Here is a 19,360-nt window from a genome sequence, read left to right as displayed (position 1 = left end):
CCAGCCATTTCATTGGTGTAGGGAGCTCTTGCTGTAGAACATCCTCTACCAAAGCACACCTGAACTTTTTCTGCACATCTTTCACTTTCTATCTATTTATCCTTGTTGGACCCTCTGGGGCCAAGCAGAAGTGGAGTTGCTTTTCTACTTGAATTCTTTTCAAATTTCTGAGGTCAACCCTTTCCACCCCATGAGGTCTTCTCTTCTCCTAGCCACATACTCCAAGTTCCTTTACTGGATTCGATATCCTATCTGTTAAAGAGCTGGCTCTCCCTCATGTCTTTTCCATGAGCCAAATACTCATTGTAGGAGGAGGGTAAATGACTGACAGGTCAATGTTGTTGCCGTACAGGAACAACCAGTGTAAACAAAGAACAGAAACCTCAACACATATGTGGAAAGGAGCTTGGGCAGGGATCTGATGGACTTTCCTACTCCCTCCAGACTGGAGGGCAATAAAAAACTGAATAAGCATCTTGTACTGGAATGAAGAGGAGTTTTGAGAGCCTCCTGGGGAAAAATTTGAAGACTTGCCCAAACCTCAGCCCTAACGACCGAGGCACGTGGCTCATGTTCCCTCGAGCCAAGTTGGATGCAGCAACCTAACTTGTTTTTGGTTGTTTTTTCTACTTTTCCACTTGCCTCATGGATTCTGAGAAGTACTTTCCGTTCGTTTTCAATCCTCCCCCCCATTTGGGTGGACATTTGCCTATTTACCCAGCAACACTGGTCAATGCCAGCCATTTTGTTGCTGGAACAATTATGTTTGACACTAATATTTGTTTTTCCATACGTCCCAAACCATGACACACATCTTATTAAATAACCATAACTGGCTCGCTCTATGTGGAACCCAGTTTGTCACTTCTGTAGGCTGATCTGGTCAATCATAGTGCTCATCGACCACACTCAACAAGGATGTGTCTGTTAGAACAGACAGGTACAAGCCAGGAGTGTTAATTCCATACATCCATCTAGGTCAAAGTTGTTTGCATTGTACAAATTGTTCTCTGGATTCTGCTCACTTCACTCTGAATCAATGCAACAAGTCTTCCCAAGTTTCTTTGAAATTCTCACTTTCCTCCTTTCTTAGGGCACAGTAATATCACATTACATTAATATATCACAATGTGTTTAGTTATTCTCCAGTAGCTGGTCACCCCCTTCATTTCCAGTTCTCTGCCAATACAAAAGGAGCTGCTATAGATATTTATACATATAAATCCTTTTCGTATTTCTCTGATCTCATTGAGGACCAGAAGTGGTATCACTGGGTGTAAGGGTGTTCATAATTTGGTGGCTTTGAGGTCAGAATCCCAAAGTGCTTTCCAGAATGGCTGACCCAGTTTACAGCCCCTCCAATGGTGTATCAGTGTACCTGTTTACCTCTCCCCCTTCAGTGCCTCTGATATTTGTAATTTTCCTTTTTTGGTCAATTTGGCTAATCTGATGGAATCGCTTTCATTTGCTTTTTCTCTGATTGTTAGCTATTTTAGCATTTTTCATATGGCTGTTGATAGCTTGGATTCTTTCTTTGAAAACTGTTCATTTCCTTTGACAATTTGTCAGTCATCAGTGGCTTTTTCAGCCTCATCCGTGCTACGTGTGATTTGACACCTTCCCTGTCAGCTCATGAACTCTTAAGGCCTTTCAGAAGTGAAATGGTTCCCGGTAAAAGGGGGTGAAGACAGTTGAATAACCCACAGGGAGTGGGAGAACTAGTCATGTGTGATCTGAGCTGGAGGGCATGGCTTGGTCCTAGTATCCAACTGGTTCTCCCCTTGTTAGAAGTACTTCAAAGCCCAAGACAGAGTCAGCTTGCATTGGACTGAGCTTGAAAAGCCACAGGTTGGACATCCTGATGTCCAGTATATTCTGTAGATGAGTAGCAAGGCCTTGGTACAAAGTAAGTTCCCAGATATTCTCCTCCCTGGGATTATATATTTCTCTTTGTGCAGCAATGAGGTCCCAGAGTCACCCAGGTGGTGTATCTCAGAGACAGGATTTGAACCCAGGTTTTTCTGACTCTTCTGTTTGCTACAGTCTGCTTTCCTACTGTGTGGCATCCAGTAGGTGCTTGTTTTTGATTCCTGACCAAGTTGTCCATCTGCGCTGTTTAGATTGCACATTGACGAAAGCACAGGTCAGGTCCCCACTCCAAACAATATTTCAGTGAACAGTAGTAGGTGAAAGTTGACAAAAGTGTCTTCCTTCTACATTTCCTCTCTTCCTAGAGGTGGATCCTGCCTACCAAGATCAAGCCACACGTCTTCCTCCTGGTTCCAGCAGAGCCAGAAATCAGGAGGCCAGCCTAGCCAAAGCCCCAGCTGTTGTCACTGATACCAAGGCCACTGAGCTCAGCCTGGAGCATGCCAGTGATGGGGCAGAAAGGGCCTGCTGCATTCCCAGACAATGAGATAGGTGGTCACTGGACAGCTGCTACACCCCTCTGATGGATGGGGCTGCCCCGCCCAGGCTTTGTGGAGGCAGCCTCCCTGAGCTGGAATGAAAGGCTGCCCGGAACATTGCGCAGGCTCTGGTTCAGCCTGCCTTGATGGAGTTCCCAGACCTCTGCTTGGAGCATCTCTGCCTGTTTGTGCAATTACAGGGGAAGGCAGGGCTCTGGGCCTGACACAGACCAGGGGGAGGAATGCCTGGCTTGGGTGGGGGAAGAAATGGCTGCCTCAAAGATCTGAAGGTAGGAAAGACAATGTCCAGGGAAGCAGAGTCAGGGAGAACCTGGAGGCAGAGAAGCTACCTTGGAGGCTCTAGATGTGATCCAAAGGAGAGGTGAGCACTCGACTGGGTGGTAACCTTGTGAGTGGGGAGAACAGGGCAGAGCTGTGAGAGAGGAGGATCCTGGGTTCAGGGTTGGCCACTGTCACATCCTAGTTGTGAGACCCTGCACAGCTCATTTAGCCCCTTGGAATTCCAGATAACGCTCTAAGACCAGGAGGTGCAGAAACATTCTGATTTTCTGGCATGTTAGCTGGTGGGGAATTGTATGGCACAGGACAGAGAGGTGGTCCCTGGGTCAAGAAGACACATTCAAGGCCTGTCCCTGTCATCTAATTGTGTGACCCTGAGCCAGTCATCAATGCTCTCAGGCCACCTTCTAAGCTGAGAAGCTGCAGAGAAGGTGCTGCCCTTCATTGGTGGAGGGAGCTTCCTCACTGGAGTTCACTGTACTAGAAGAAGCCTGGCATTGCAGCTAGAGTTACAGACTTGGGGTGAGGAAGGCCAGGGTTTGAGTCCTGCTTCTGAACTCTGAGCAAGTTCTTCTGAATTCTTGGAGCCTCAGTGTCCTAATCTGTGAAGTGGGGATAATACTACACAAATGTATGGACTTCCCAGGGTTTTTGTGTGATACACTAAGAGGAAGCAAAGAAGATGCTCAACAAACCTAAGTGATGCAGAAAACATGAGTTACTACTGCTGCTGCTATGACTACCACTATTAGATTTCTGATTCCATCGGCAGAGGGAACTTCCACTGAGGAAACTTCCCTCCACCAGTGAAGACTGGCAATTTCTCTGTGATTGGAGTGAACTGCCTGGGACCCAGAGAGGTGAAGTCTGTCAAAGAAAGGTGAAAAGGGTGTAGGGGAAAAATACCCAGAAGTCCTGAGGGGTTGAGGTGTGCTACCTAGGTCAGATGTGAGACTTGAACTCAGCTCTTTCTGGCTTTGAAGGGAGCTGTCTTTTCACTACCCCACTCAGCCACTTCCTTGAAAACATAGTCTGGAGAGAAATAAACAAATGATAAATCCAAGGTGTTCAGTTCTTTGGGAGGGGGAGTGAGAAATCTTTGCTTGATGAAGTGGAGGACCCTTTTAAATGGGAAGAGGGAGGGAGGAGAGTCAAATCATCAAGTCTATTTTATATTGGCTGAGCCCCTCTGGACTTCTGGGTATTTTCCTCCTACTCCCCTTTCACCTTCCTTTGATTTAGTGTTTTCTTCTGTTAGAATGTGAGCTCCTTGAGGGCACAGGCAGCCTTTTGGTTGGTTTTCGTATTTTAGATTCTTGTTGACTGACTGACTTTCCACTTGGAAAACCAAAGTTGAAGGCTTTGAGGGCAAATTGGAAATATTTTCCTTCTAATCCTTAGTCACCCTTCTGTTTACTTTCTGTTCTGCGATAAGAAATATTATCATTATAAACTCCGCCTTCTAAAAACAAACCCCTGGTTACTAAGGGTTGGTGATGTGTAGAATAAACTGCCAGAGGAGTTTTTAGTGAGGCTGCTGCCAAAGGAAGAGGAAAGAATTCTCCAGATGTGGAAAGTTCATTTTATAATCCAGTAAATAAATATGGAATTATCAGGCACATTGACCCCTTGGCAATATTAGGCCTGTCCACCTCCTCCTGGCTACTCCCCCCCACTTGGATTTCATGACGCTTTTCTAACCTGGTTGTCTGACTACCCATCTGATATCTCCTTCTCAGTCTTTGTTGGCTGTTGGATTCATTGTGACCTTTACAGAGCCATATGTCCTGTGGCCCAATCTCTCCTTTGGTAATCTCATCTTCTCTCTTGGTTTCAATGACCATCTCTCTGCAGATTGCTCCTAAATCTTTGTACTCAGTCCCAATCTCTTCCCTGAATTCCACTCGCTGGTTCCCAAAGGCCAGTAACGGACCTCTACCTCAATGCCCCCTACTCACTGGGTTCAAAATGAAACTCCTCCTCACTCTCTAGACTTCTCACTTTGGAATCACCTCTCTCCCACTGCTCTCTCTCTCCTGGCTGGTGAGTCCTTGGCCCAGAGCCCCCCACTCACCCAAGAGGCCCCCAGGACATGTGTCCCTCTCAGCTCTGTTCCTCGATCTTGGCCCATCCCCTGACAACAGTCTTGCTCCCTCCCTTCAATCCCTCTCTCTTTCCTTTTTCCTGCATCGGAATGTAAGCTATTGAGGACAGGGACTGTATTGATTGGTTGTCTCTGTATGCCCAATGCTTAGTACCTGGCACATGGTAATAACTTAGTCAGTGCTTTATCTCTATATCTACTTGAATTCATCATCAGCTTCCCCTCTTAAAACTCACCCTCCACCCGAGTTTCCCATTTCTATTGAGGGCTCTGATACCCTCTCCACAAAGAGTCATTTTATACTCTCTGAGCTTTGGTTTCTCCATCTGGAAAGTGGGAGAATTGGACCAGGACCAAATTAGAGGCTGTAGAGTTCAAAGCCTCTCATTTCACAGATAAGGAAACTGAGACCCAGAGAGAGGAGTTTGACCAGCCTACAGTCACACAGGTCATAAGGGACAGAAACAAGATTCCAATTTAGGTCCTGGGACTCCAAGGTCAGCACTTTGCTACTGCTCCAGATTGATAGTCTAACATCCTTCCAAACTTTAATCTCTGAGGCCATGATTCTCAGCCCTCCCTCTCCACCTAATTATACTGTAAGCTTCCTGAGGCCAGGAATTGTGTGTGTGTGTGTGTGTGTGTGTGTGTGTGTGTGTACTCTGAGAGTGAGATTGGCACAAAGCCTTGAATAGGGATAATGTCCTTAGAGAACATTTGTTTAAATGAATTAGATTTTAAAAGAACTTTACTAGCACAGAATTCTTGGTTTCAGAGATAGAAGCTGCAATCTGAGGCAAAAGACACATTTCCATTCTCTACTGAAGAGCAAGTCTCTGCTCTAGACTCCAGGGAGGAACAAGAGGCCAGGTGCTCCTGAACAAGGCAACCATTTTACCACAAAATGCTCTGGAGCTACCTGGGGAAAGGCCTTCCAGAGCCTTCCTTCCTCCCCCTCAGCCTGGAATTCCCCCCTCCTTGCCTCAGCCCAGTGCCTTCACTAGGGGTTGGTGTGTGTCAGTGTATGTGAGTCTATGTATGTGTGTGAATAAGTATGTATAAATGTGTATATGTGTGTGTATAAGTATGCGAGTGCATGTGTGTGTTCATGAGTGTGAGTGTGTATATGTGTTTCCAAGTGTGCAAGTCAGTGTGTGAGTTTCTATAAGGGTGTCAGAGTGTGCATATGTCTATGAGTACATATGAGTGTATATGGGTGTGAGCGTGAGTGTGTATGTGTGTATATGTAAAAGTGTGTATGAGTCTGTACATGTATGTGAGTGTGTATGTCTGTGTGTCTATAAAGTTTGCTTGTTTATGAGTGTGTGAGTTGTGTTTGTGTGTCCAGTAAGTGAGCGAGGGTGAGGGTGAGTTGGTGCACACCCTTCTCAGTGGTCCCCCCTTCCCTAGTGCCTCCTTGCTTGTTCATTTGTCCCTCAGCTGCCTGGGCCATGTTGACTGCAGCGATTCTCATCTCAGCTCCTGCCCCTTTGTCCCTCTGTTTTCTTTTCGTATCCATTCCCATCCTATAGGCCAGGAGGCAGCTGAGCCAAGGGCTAGGTGCAGATAAGGCGTGGCAGCCAGCCAGCTGCATTCCTAGCCTCCCACTGCAGGCTCCCATTAGAGAGTTGTTTCTGGGCTAAGAAGAACTCTGGATTCACCAGATTCAGTCAGGACAAGGAGGTTCACCTCCCAGCTCAGCCATTGATCAGCTGGGGAACCTTGGGCAGTGGTTAAGTGCTCCATGCCTCAGTCTATTCCTCTTCTGAAATGGACATAATAACATTTACACTCTCCCCCCATGAGGAAGGTGCTTTGTAGGCCCATAGAATTGGGGGCGGTTATCATTAACAAGCAGTTACGAAGCTCCAACTACCTTGTGCTTGAGTGCGCTAACAGGGACGCAAATAAATAAATAAATATACAATATATACAAAGTAAAACAAAGTCATTTTGGGCACTAAAAGGGTAGGGGGACAGGAGGGGGAGCTCAAGAATGGCCTCACAAAGATGGCGCTTGAATGAGACAGGAGAGAGCATTCCAAATGCAGGGAATCACTTGTACAAAGGCGAAGAGTGAGAGATGGAATGTCCTGGAGGGAGGGCAGTGAGAACGTTGGGTGGTCCAATGTTTGCCCTTCCTCCCCTCCACACACACCACAGGGCTCCCCTAGTTTTGGCTGCTGTCTTCTTGTTTCCAGCCTTGATTCATGCTTCAATGCCCTGACCTAAATCGAGGAGGAGGGGAAACATTCCTTTGCTCCCTTCTTGACATTTCTCAAAGTCGGGAGCCAAGCTTGAAATTCTTGTGCCTTGAGATGAGGAGTCTGACCTTTCTGAGCAGTGATTTGGAAAAGCAGATAATGAGGTATCTGCTCTGAAACTATGCTTCACTGGCACCACTTGTGAAATGTTCTCCCCAGTAGCAGAGTTAAGTTAAGAATTGGGGCTGCTCTTGTAAAGACCTCTGGCCCACCATGAGACAAGGAACCAAAATATGCTTGGGCAACAATTTACCTTTAAAACTCTTCCTTCCCTCACCCACTGTTCAAGCAAATTGACCCTTTATGCCCCCTAAGGATAACAACATCATTTTGATGTCTTAGTCTCCACAGATGCTCCACGAGAAAAAGTCAACCCAGGTCCTGTAAGCAAGCCCCTGAAAGGTTACATTATGTCCCCACATTCAGACCTCAGAAGGCCCTGCTTTCCACACAGAGCCTCTCTGCCCCTAGGTCTTAAGGGATTTCCACTTCATTGATTTCTCAGTCAAGCTGCAGTCTGGTGATCACTTCAGTCTTTTAAGGACCAATGATGGTGTCCTTCTTCTTGTCCTGCGTGACTGAGGTCCCAAGCTCTGCATTTGGGTAGATGGTCCCAGGGAGGTACCATGGTAAAAAAATGGATCTCCCTTTGGTCAGCCTGGTGACATGTCCCTTCTTATCTTGCTAGGCTTGTCCTTGGACCAAAAAGGAAAAAACAAATCTCATTGCTCAGTTAGGTTCTCATTGACCTAAAAGAGCTGGGTTCAAATATCGCCCCTGTCACTCATGATCTGCCAGTTGAGGTAAGTCAGTCAATCTCCCTGAGCCTCAGTTTCCCTGATTGTAAAATGAGGGGATTGAACTAGGTCATCTCCAGGTCCTTCCAGTCCTTAATTGATATTCTGTAGCTCTGCTTGGGCAGGTTACTTCATCTCTGTGAGCCTCAGTTTCCTCTTTTGTAAAATGAAGGGGTTGGATTAGATAGCCTTTAAGGATCCTTCTGCATCTAACTCTAGCATCCTATAAACTCCCTACCCATGTGACCTTAGTCCAGGCATCTAACCTCTTTGGTTCTGCTTGCTCTGGTCTGGCCCTGTTCGTGTATGGCCCTCCCAGTACTAGATCTAGGATGTTCTCCTCTCCAGGTTAGCGTAGGATGTCCCTGTTGACATAGACCTTGAAGTTGTTGTTGGTTAGTTGTTTCAGTCATATCCATCTCTTCGTGATGCCATTCGGGATTTTCTTGGCAGAGATTCTGGAGGGGTTTGCCATTTTCTTCTCTATCTCATTTTATAGATGAGGAAGCTGAGTGAAACAGGGTTGAGTGACTTGCCCAGGATCACACAGCTGGTATGTGTCTGAGGCTGGATTTGAACTCAGGAAAAGGAGTTTTCCTGACTCCAGGCCTGGTACTCTATCCATTGCACCAACTAGTACCAGGGTCAACCCTAGTCACACAGGAGGAATTCCACAGCAAGGATGTTTTGTCCCTAAATTCTGGAAGAACAGATTTTCTCAAAGCCATGCAGCAACATCACCTCAAAGACCACAGAGAAAACTGAACAGGACTGATCACACTCCTCGCTCTTGGGGCCAAGGAATTCTAGTGGCCAGAATGCTATCTGAATCCCACCTCTGGAAAACAGCTCCCTTTCTCTGTCATGCCAACATTTCCCCGAAGGCTGTGTGGGCAGGTGTCCATTTTTCCATTTTAGAGTTAGAGAGGTATGTTGGTAACCAAAAATGGGCTCCTTAGCACTTAGTCAACAAGTGCCCTTGACTAGTTTGGCTTTTCCCCCTGAACTGAATGCTGTTTGTATGTTGGATTGGAGTAAGCTTGTCAGGCCCCTTCACCTTGCTTCCCTTGCTTAAGCTGATTGAAAGAACCTGTGCTTTCCTGGTCAACCCCTTCACCTTGCTTAAGCAGATCGAAAGAACCTGTGCTTTCCCCGGCGTACCTTACACCCCCCCCCCCCCCCCCCCCCCCCCCCCCCCCCCCCCCCCCCCCGCAGAAGCTGGATGGTTAAAAACAGCTTCCGTTGGAGCCAGAGGCTGCTACAGCCACAGCCACAGCCACAGCCACAGCTGAAGCAGGAGCTGCCGGTAGCAGAGCTGACCTACGGGAGGAAGCTGAACAAGGACTTGAAGCCAGTGGGTAATCTTTTTACCATAGAGGGGGAAGCATGATTTTGTTTTACACCATCATGCTTCTCTGTAGCCTCCTGGTTACTCTTGTAAGGCGTACTTATTGGGCCTGGAAGCTTTTGATCAATATGTCAAAATGGGGATGCTGGTTCATGGGTTGGTTACTGTGGAGCCTAAATATATGCTTTGATTCTTCTGCCTCCTACTTTGAGAGTTTCTTATATCCGGCGGTTCCGAACCTTTCAGACATATATATGATCCTCTTTGAAATTATAAACTCTGCCCTCCTAATACAAGAGGAAAGTCAGCCAGTATTCCGTTTTCCTCAAAGTACATCCCAGAGACAGCACAGTGGCCCCTCCCCAACCTATCAAAGAAGGCTTCAGCTTTGGGATCTATTTCACCCTTCTCTTTTCCTCTTCTCCAACCAGCCCCAGAATTTTTCAGCTCAGTTCATCCCCGGGGGTCTCTCCTTCAGAAGCTATCTCTTGGCAGTTCATCCTATAAGAATTTAATCATTGAGCAAACTTCTCCAGAAATGTGTTCCATGAGGACTTATATAAGAATTAGGATTCATGTCAGAATTTGAACTGGGACAGAGGAGGGCTGAGGCAGGCTGTCAAAGATGTCAGGCAACACCTGGGCAGCTCACCTTTCTTGCTTTTACCTTTGGCCAGGTTGGGGGTGAGGGGTGGGAGGAAGAAGACAAGAACGAGTAGAGGAGTGGGTCTGGAGCATCACTTTTCAGAGATCAGCCAGAATGAGTGCCTGTTGTTCACTCTTGCCTTCTCGGTTCCCTGCCCCTCCAACGTACTGCTCTGGGAGTATTTGAGTATAAATCCCTATTGTTCGGCAGAGACTTAGGATCATTACGTTTTAGGGCTGGAAGAGACTTTGGGGATCAGCTAGTCCAACCCCTCTCATTTTGCAGAGCTGAGAAGGAATAGCCTGTGCCCAAGGCGACCTCAGTGGGAAAGGGCAAAGCTTGGGTTTAAACCCTGGCCTTTGGATTCAAAATACAGTGCTCTTTCCAGGGCATGACAACTTGTTTAGCATGGAAAGGGGCTAGAAAAGGTCTGGGGTTGTCCAGCCTAGGATATTTTGACCAAGCTGGCAAGGGAGGAAGAGAGTGGATTCTTCCTCCCTGAGGTCTAGATGGCCACCTGTTGGAAATATTTAGAGGGCATTCTCATTCAGGTATGCATGGGAGTACTCTTGGGAGTAGCTGGCTCTGAGATCTCTTCCAACTCGGACATTCTGTGATTTATCACATAACCAAGGGGGCCTGCTCCTGAGTCATCAAGATTGCTTCTGTTAAAAACTCAAAAAATGTCTATACATATGTGTGAATGTATACATACACATGCACACAATTACGGAGGACAGAGATTAGAGCAAAGAGGAAAGAAAAAGGCAAAGAGAAACAAGAGACAAAGAAAGGAAGAGAAGGACAAAGACAGATACCGAGGTAAACAGAGTGATAGAAGAGGTAGCGGGATTGACAGCCTGCCTTGGTTCCAGGAACACTTGGGTTCAAGTCTCAGCTTAGATACCCTGGCTGGATGACTCTTAGCAAATCATGTCACATGTCCCTAAGACTATAAACTGCAGAGAAGGTGCTGACGTACTGGAGACTTGATGAGATGAGAGATGAGGATTATTTCTCTTGGTTTTGCCACTGATTTCCATTAAATCACAGATCCATAGGTATGTGTACACATACATATACATAATCCTATATATATATATGTATACATACACACATATGGGACATAGATACACATATAAATTTCTATGTTGATAAATATATACACATGTAATTCAAACTCTTGTCTTTTTGACTCTAAGTGTGCTAAGCCACCTTTTCCCTCTAAACAGGTGAAAGAGAGGCATATTTGGAATATCGGGCCCCTGATAATATTAATTTTTAGTGTTGCCTTTTAAATACCCACACTTAGTGGGATTGTAAAGTGATCATTTTGGAGTCAGAGACCATGGGCAAGTCACAGAAACTCTCCATTACTCCGTTTCCTCATCTGTAAGATGAGAGAACTAGATGAGTCTTCAACCTATAAAATCTCCCCCAAATCTGTATCTATGACGAGCTTGTGTTCCTATGTTAAGATTTTGTACTCTGATTAATGGAAGTAATTAGATATTATTTCTCCATATTATTTCTATAAATACTTTTGTGTGTGGGGGTTCATAAAGCTGGAATCTTAGCTGCTTACCATCATTTGTAATCAGCTTCTCAACTTTGGCTTGGAATGTGATACTCCAACCAATTTGTGTTGTTAGGATAATGGTAAGAAAATGTATTCTCCTTACTGTTTTTTCTTTGCTTCTTAATTTTACATTTTAAAAAGTGGGAAAAATACAGGAAGGAAGCCCAGTCAAGTTAGCTGAGCAGCTCCCATCCAATGGAAAGACCTTTCATATATTCTCCAGGGCTCTCCATTCATGCCTGTCTCCACCATGTCAAGCTTGCGTGTAGAAGCCAAGTTAGGATTAAGTTTCAGCCAATTGTACGATGTCTTTGCCCATTCAATTTGTGCTTGGCAGAGGTTAGAGTCTATTTATCATAAAGGGACATTTCAAACTTTCTATGGCTCTGATGGGGTTTATTAATAATGCTGTGTATTTACTTAGCATTGATCTCGGAGGAGTTCAAAGCACTCTGCAGACATTCTTTGGCTGATCTTGCATCCCTGAAACATTTTTACTGATGAGAAAAAGAAAGCAAGGGGGAGACAGTTTGATGAGGATCACCCAGGAAGTCGGTGGCAGAACCAGGGAAAATAATCCACATCTATCACCTCATCAAGTCTCTTGCTATCATGCTGGGAAGGAGCCCCGGCTCTATTATCCTAATGTTGCTCCAGAGAGAGTATTTATTTATTTTACCATGGAGATTTTTAATTAAGAGAATGAAAAGAACCCCCACACTTTTGTTTATATATTACGAAGCCCTAGGTTAATTGGGAGGGAACGAGGGAGTGGGAGGTCTTTGAGACACTTTGCTTATCTCATGGCAACAAATATGGACTGGAACCCACCTGGGGCAGGTAGCAAAGGAATGAATGTATGCTCCTTTGCCAAAGACTATTCTGGCTCAGATGAGGGGATGGAGGTGCATTTGTTGAGACCTCCCGAGCAGATCAACCTAAGTCATAGGTGGGGGAACTGAGAAGACCCGACCCCCACTTCACGGAATAATTGGCAGAAAAGCAATCCAAAGCAAAGGCATATGAAAACCTCTGGCAGAGCTCGAAACCCTGGCAGAAGACTCCCTATCGGCACAATATTATCATTTGATAACACTTATTCTTGGGCACTGCTGCACACACAGTATGGGGAGAGGGGTGTTAACAAACATTTTTCCAGAACTCTTTTTGGTGGAGCTGTTTCCAGTTATATGTTTATTGAGCCTGAAATGAGTTTGAAGTCATTGTTGGTGGGTGAGATAGGGGGGGCATATGCCATGGCCCCTGCTGGGAGGAGACTTGGAATGCTAGGCTCCAAACCCTTATTGAGTTAATGGAGTTTCTCAACTTGCATATGGAATCTAGTGGTGGTCCTCTTCTGACCCCAGGCACCTCATCTGAAAATGGGGCGTTTGGACTACATGGTCTCCAAGGGTGCCTCCAGCTCTGACTGGAGAGGCTTCTGGGCTTTAAGAGTTTAGTATATTTCAGGGAGTTACCTTAGCTGCTGCCTTCCCCAAGCACCACCCCACCCCCCCTTATCCAGTGAGCCCAGTGCAGCTAATTCTGTCTGTATCACCTTGTCACTTCGATATAACACACCAAGCAATTTTCTTTAGGTGCCTCCTATGTGCCAAGTACTGTGCCAGGTGCTGGTGATAGAAGTGAAAAAGTGATACAGCCCCTGCCCTTGACAAGCAAGCTCCTATTCTACTTATATCATAAATGTGAATTCTGCTTGGACAGTCCTGTGGGGTGTGTGTATATGTGTGTGTGTGTCTGAGTGTGTGTGTGTGTGTGTGTCTGAGTTTACAAGTGAGATGGGAGACAATATAACAGTATGAAAGATGACTGTGTGGCACATCAGATAAAGAACTGGACCCAATGTCAGGAAGACCTGTGCCTAAATCCAGCTTCGTACATTTCCTAGCCGGGCTACCATGGGCAAGTCATTTAAACTCTCAACCTCAAGTTTCTTCCTTTTAAAATGGGATAAAAATCATCATAGTACTTACCCAACAGAACTGATATAAAGATCAAAGGAGAAATATACGCAAAGGATTATACACATTCAGTTATCATTATTTCCAGTGGGAGTCTTTTTTTAAATAACAATTAAGAAGGGGTAAAAGAGTCTTTACTAAACCTTTGTTGGAGGTAGGGCAGAATTCTGGAAAAGACTTTGTCCAGAGAGGTGATGGATTTAGGGTGCTGAATGAGACAGAGATATTTTTCAGTACAAACATTGGGAGCCTTTGTTTTGTGTGACTATCTCTATTTGTAACAAGAAATTCATTTTTGTTTTTTTTCTCCCCACCCCCCCCCGCCCCACCCCCTCACCCCCAGCCATGAAGTGGGGAGTTGGAGCCAGAGAAAGCAGATTTCTGGTGAACTTTCTAAAAAATAAGAAGTGGGAGAGGGTACTACAGATGGGAAATGTTGCTTGCACTCTCCCATGAGGTCACTGTTTTATTAGTTTTACTTCACTGTTTTACTTTGTTATGAGACTTCTGGAGGTGAGAGTGATCTGCAAATGTAGTGTAAAAAATAAAATACATTAATAAAGCATTTTTTTTGCTTTTTTCTTAAAAAAACTACTTTGCATGACTTCGCATATGCTTTATACTCTTTATTTGCTCATCCCTGTAGAATATAAGTCCATTGAAAGTAAGGACTGTTTTGTTTTTTTCTTTCTATCTGTGACACTTAGAATCCTGCCTGGAGCATAGCAGGCACTCAGTAAGTGTTTACTGAGTTTAATGGAAACAAAACCACTATTGAGGGTCCCTTAGCTCTTCTTTTCAAATATTTTGGGCTGTTGCTCCCAACTAGTGGCCCTTGGATCCCTGGGAAGCCACAGAATTTTCACAGAGGATCCTTGAATTCATGAGTGGGTCAGCTTGCCTTCCACAGACTGAATGACGTCTGTCTTACTATTTTTGAAAACCTGTTGATGCTCTTGGGATGAATACACTCCAAGTTCACTTAAAAACATCATTGAATTAATAGGACTTTCTGATATTCACACATTTTCTCAATCACAGGATACTAGAATTAGTAACTGCCCTTCCATCACCCTACCCCTGCCCCAAACATTAGCCCAGCTCAGAAGGCAGCTTCCCTGAAGGCTGGAGGTAGAAAGAAGGACCATAATTTTGGGCAATCACCCATCCCACACTGCCACTCATACTGGAGAGATTGCAGCAACCTTCTGCCTCATCTCCCTATCCCAAGTCTTTGCCATCTCTGGTCCATCTTCCACTCTCCACCCTCCACTCGGTGGCCAAAGATCCTAAAGCCAGATGGGACCATGTCATTCCTTAGTCCCCCATCTCCTTCTCAATAAACTTCAGTGGCTCCCTAGCACCTTCAGGATCAACTCTAGATCAAATTTAGAGCCCTTTACCCAGCCCCTTCTGACATTTTTCCCCTATGATAATATGTCCAGTTTCCTTTGGGGGTATTTTGTATGTACAGAGTTGTTCGCATGCTGTCACCTCCACCAGATTGTGAGTTCTTTGACAGTGCCTGGCACATGGCAAATGCTTAATAAATGTTTCTTGACTCACCTCAAATCCCCTCCATCCATTATACAATCCAGCTAATCTCACCTCTTTTGGTTTCTAACTCAGAACATTCCATCTCTGGACTCCATGTTTTTGTGCCATCTGTCCCTCATGGATAGAATGCTCTCCCTCAGTTCAAATTTTGCTTTCAGCAATAGATCTTGCCTCATTCCTAACCGATAGCCCCATCACTCTCCAATGAGCTGTTTATCTTTTTGGACCCCCCTATCCCATATTTTCACTGGATCTGTCTTGAATGTACATAGCACACAGATGGTCATATGTTGCACCCCCAACTATTAGAATATGAGCTCTTTTGTATACTGGGTGCTTAGCACAGTGTCTGACATACCTACACACACATGCTAAGTATAGTAAATATATGTATACATATATACATACATGTATAGTGCTTAATGAATGCTTGTTAACTAGGACTCACTGAAGCTGCATTCAAGGCAAGATAGAACATTTGTTAATGTTAGTATAAGATTTTCATACTTGAATGGCAGAGAAGTCAGATTTTTTTTTTAAATTATGGTTAACCTTCCAGGAATCTTTGTGGTGGAGGAGACCTCAATAATTATCTGGTCCAAGTCACCCCTTAAAATGTCCCTATAACTTGGATCTTTACAGGGACAGTCACTCTACTACCTTTGGTGGCAGCTGGTTCCACCTATCTCTGATTGTTCAGTTCCATTGGTAGGGAGCTTTTCTCAAAGCTAGTTTGAATGTCTTTTTTGCATCTTCCTCCCAAGTCTCCTTGTTCTGCCCTCTGGGGCCAAGCAGAATGAACCTAATCCCTCTTCTGCCTGATCCTCCTTCACCTACTTGTGGCCCCCATTAGGACTTTTTTTCTCAGGGCTAAACAACTCCAGTTCCTTTGATTCTCTTTAGACCCTTCCCCATCTTGGGCACTGTCTTCCTGGATACCATCTTATCAATAGCCTTCCTGACCTGTGCCCAAGTCTGATCATAGTACTCCAAATGTGGCCTGACCAGGGCAGGACTCAGAGGAACCTTGGGCCATTCAGGTAGACCAGAGAGTTCCCCTCTCTGGGCCCCAATTCCTCCTCTGTAAAATTGAAGGGTTGAACTAGATGGTCTCTGGGGTGCTTTCCTGCTCTGGGATCTTATTATCTTGTGACTCTCACAGTCCCGTTTTTAGAAGCCAACCCTCTCTTCATGAAGCCTAAGACCATATTGGCCCTAGATCCCTGAACAGAAAGATCATTAATTAAACATTCATTGAACCAGACCAAATTCTAATACCTGCTGGTTTGAAGGTAGCAAAGTTTGCAAAATGTCAAATACACACACACACACAGAGTCAAGTTCAGAGCCATAGTTCATGTGCGAGGGCAGCCCCAGGAAATCAGACTGATGGAATTTTAGAGGAATGAAAAGAAAGGCTGACTCAGGAACAATCAGACCATTCACATATTGCACAGCCAGGCAATCTAAGCCCTTTTGTGGTTTCAGAAGTGATGTGGATTATGTCACCTAAGAGCACTTTTTTGTTATCCAAAATAAAAATATTTGACTTTTACAGCCCAGCCCCATCTAAATAAGGCCAGCAAGAACACGTGGTGCATCTAGGGAGAGGCTATTATGGTATCACAGTCAACTACAATTTGGGTCCTGAATTACTGTTTGGTGTTGGTTGGGAATTCATTATGCTGAATACAACACACCTGAATTTGGTCAAGAACTGTTTCCCATGGTTGCCTGGCCTGGTGAAGTGAATGACTTGGGAATCTACTGGAGAATTTCATACATCATTGTAGAAGTGTCTTCAATTTACTTGGGAAATCTGCCTGTCCTCCTACCCAACCAAAGGTGGGGAGGCCACTTTCCTGAGTTACCTCCCCTCCAAATAAAATGAGGGAGGGAGGGAGGGAGAGAGAGATTGAGAGAGAGAGAGAGAGAGAGAGAGAGAGAGAGAGAGAGAGGTGCACATATTCCTGTTCCTTCTCTTGGGAACAGACCTTAATAGATTGATATTTCTGGCTTATGTAGAGCTGTTTTAAAGAAATTCAGGCCATTGTCAGATTCCATCCTAGAGTTTATTCTCAGCTAGTGATAAACCACAATCTTATAAAAATTATTTCCTTAAGGGACCTCACTTCTCTGCTATCTGATGAGGCAATGGTGTCGAGTGAGAAGTCCTTGTGTGTATTTCCCATTAGGAGAATTTTTACCCTTAGCCCCTCCACTTGAGGACTGTTAGTGGCTGGGAAGATTTCACACAGATAGCTGCCTTTGTTTTTTCCTTCCCCTGCCTCCTTTTGCTCTTGAACCAGGTGACAGCATAGAGAAATGCTGGGAGACATTAGCCTGAAATAAGGATATCCATGGTATCCCTTCTTGGGGACCGGACGCAAGAGGCCAGATCTGTGGAGTTAGTTAACTGAATCCAGATGGTCGATAACAACATTGACCAGAAAAATGAAATAAAATCAGACGCCAAATTCCACCCCAAGCACAGCAGAAAGAATACTGGTTCCAAAGTCAGAAGACCTGGATTCAAATCTCACCTCTGATGTTTATTATTTCTGTGATCTCAGGCTTCAGTTTTCTTAATTATAAAATGAGGGAGTGAGCTTGATGGCCTCTGGGGACGCTTCCAGCTTTAGACCTCAGAGCTGATGATCCCAGACTCCCTTAACCTGAAATCTATTCTTTTATTTTCTTTTTTCTTCCTTTGTCTTTTTTTGGAGGGGGGAAAGCAAGGCAATTGGGGTTAAGTGACTTGCTCAAGGTCACACAGCCAGTAAGTGTGATAAGTGTCTGAAGCTGGATTTGAACTCAGGTCCTCCTGACTCCAGGGCCAGTGCTCTACTCACTGTGCCACCTAGCTACCCCTAATCCATTCTTAACCATCTGATTTTAAAAATTTTTAAAAAAAAGACATATTAAGCACCTACTAGGTGCTGGGCTCTAGGCATATAAAGACAAAGGCCAAATAAAGGACAATTTGGGGGGAGGGCACTCATGAAAGGCTCCCTTTAGGAGAATCAGAAGAATTGAGTTTTGAAGGAAGAAAAGGATTCTGAGGAAAGAAGGGGAGGAGGGAAGGCACTGAGTGCTACTTGGGAGACAGCCTTACGCAGCTTGCTCAAAGAGGGAGAACCCACAACTTCTTTCAGACATTGAGTCTTCTATACTCACTGACTAAGTGGCACCATGGACAGAGAGCCAGCTATAAAGTTAGGAAGGCCTGAATTTGATTCCTGCCTTACTAGTGGGAGTCATTTCACCTCTTTCAGACTCAGTTTCCTCATCTATAAATGGACATAATAACATATATCTGACAGGGTTGTTGTGAGGATAAAATGAGATAACATGTGTAAAGTGTTTTGCGAATCTTTAAGTGCTACAGAAAATGAAAGACAGAGACAAGTAGGGGGAGGGGAAGGGAAGGAGGCAAGAAGGAAGGGAAGAAGAAAGGGAGGAAGGAAAGAAACAAAGAAAGAAGGAAGGAAAGAAGATAAAGAAAGAAGGAAAGAAGGAAGGAAGGAACAAAAGAAGGAAGAGAAGAAAGAGAATAGTGGAACAAGCCATTGGACTTGGAATCAAGAAACATGGGTTTGAATTCCAACTCCGCTACTTCCTGGTAGTGTGATGCCCACTAAGTCCCTTGTCCTCTCTGAGCCTCATCTCTCCCTCATCTGTCAATGTCTGGCCTGCCTTGATGGCCTCGGAGGCCTCTTCTCTCTGTGATTTTCTGGGATGCTGGTAATTAGCCTATTGCTTTTGGATCTGGCTCTTCCAGCATTCAATTCTGGGATTTAACTTGCAGAATAGTTTGTGGTTTTGTTTTGGTTTGTTTTGACACTGAGGCTTCCTGGTGTCTTGGAAAAGGTGCTGATCTTATAGTTCGAGCACCTGAGTTCACATCCTGACTTGATGGCTTAGTCTTTGTTTGGCCTTGGGTGTCATCTTTCTTGAGTCCAAGTTTCTTCATCTGTAAAGTGAAGGGATTTTACCTCTAGAATCCCATCTTCTTATGAACGATCCTGGGCAAGACAAACATCTGGAAACCCTCAGCCAGGGAGCAGAGGATTGGAGAAGACCAAAGGCCTTGGGATGCCAACCCCACCTCCCATGGTAGAGCTCTCCTCCACTTTCTTATGTTGAACAATTTTGTGTTAACATTTTTATTTATTCTGTGCATACATATAGCCTTACCACATGTCTCCTGGATGAGAATGAAAGCAGTTTAAAGGCAAGGGTGTTCCATCAATTGTATCTTTACCCTGTCACCTAGCACAATGCTCAGCACACAGTAGGGGCTTAAGGAATGCTAACGCTCTTGGATTGATTGCTATAGTTCAGTTAAAAAAATTGCTTAGCTGGGCTTCTTTTG

At 44.9% G+C, this 19,360-nt stretch overlaps 1 long non-coding RNA gene across 1 annotated transcript in view; it reads left to right on the top strand.

Moving 5' to 3' along the window:
• The first annotated feature begins 2,083 nt into the window (after positions 1-2,083).
• The window catches only part of LOC118855810, a 33,271-nt gene continuing 15,994 nt past the window's right edge, over positions 2,084-19,360 (top strand). Inside the window, exon 1 of the long non-coding RNA XR_005010814.1 lies at positions 2,084-2,790. This is a non-coding gene — a long non-coding RNA (uncharacterized LOC118855810). The remainder of the gene's footprint in view (positions 2,791-19,360) is intronic.

This window comes from Trichosurus vulpecula, chromosome 7 (assembly GCF_011100635.1).
Source record: "Trichosurus vulpecula isolate mTriVul1 chromosome 7, mTriVul1.pri, whole genome shotgun sequence".
Lineage (NCBI taxonomy): Eukaryota > Metazoa > Chordata > Mammalia > Diprotodontia > Phalangeridae > Trichosurus > Trichosurus vulpecula.
The sequence above is the reverse complement of the archived record's forward strand: the minus strand, read 5'-3'. Positions and strand labels throughout refer to the sequence as shown.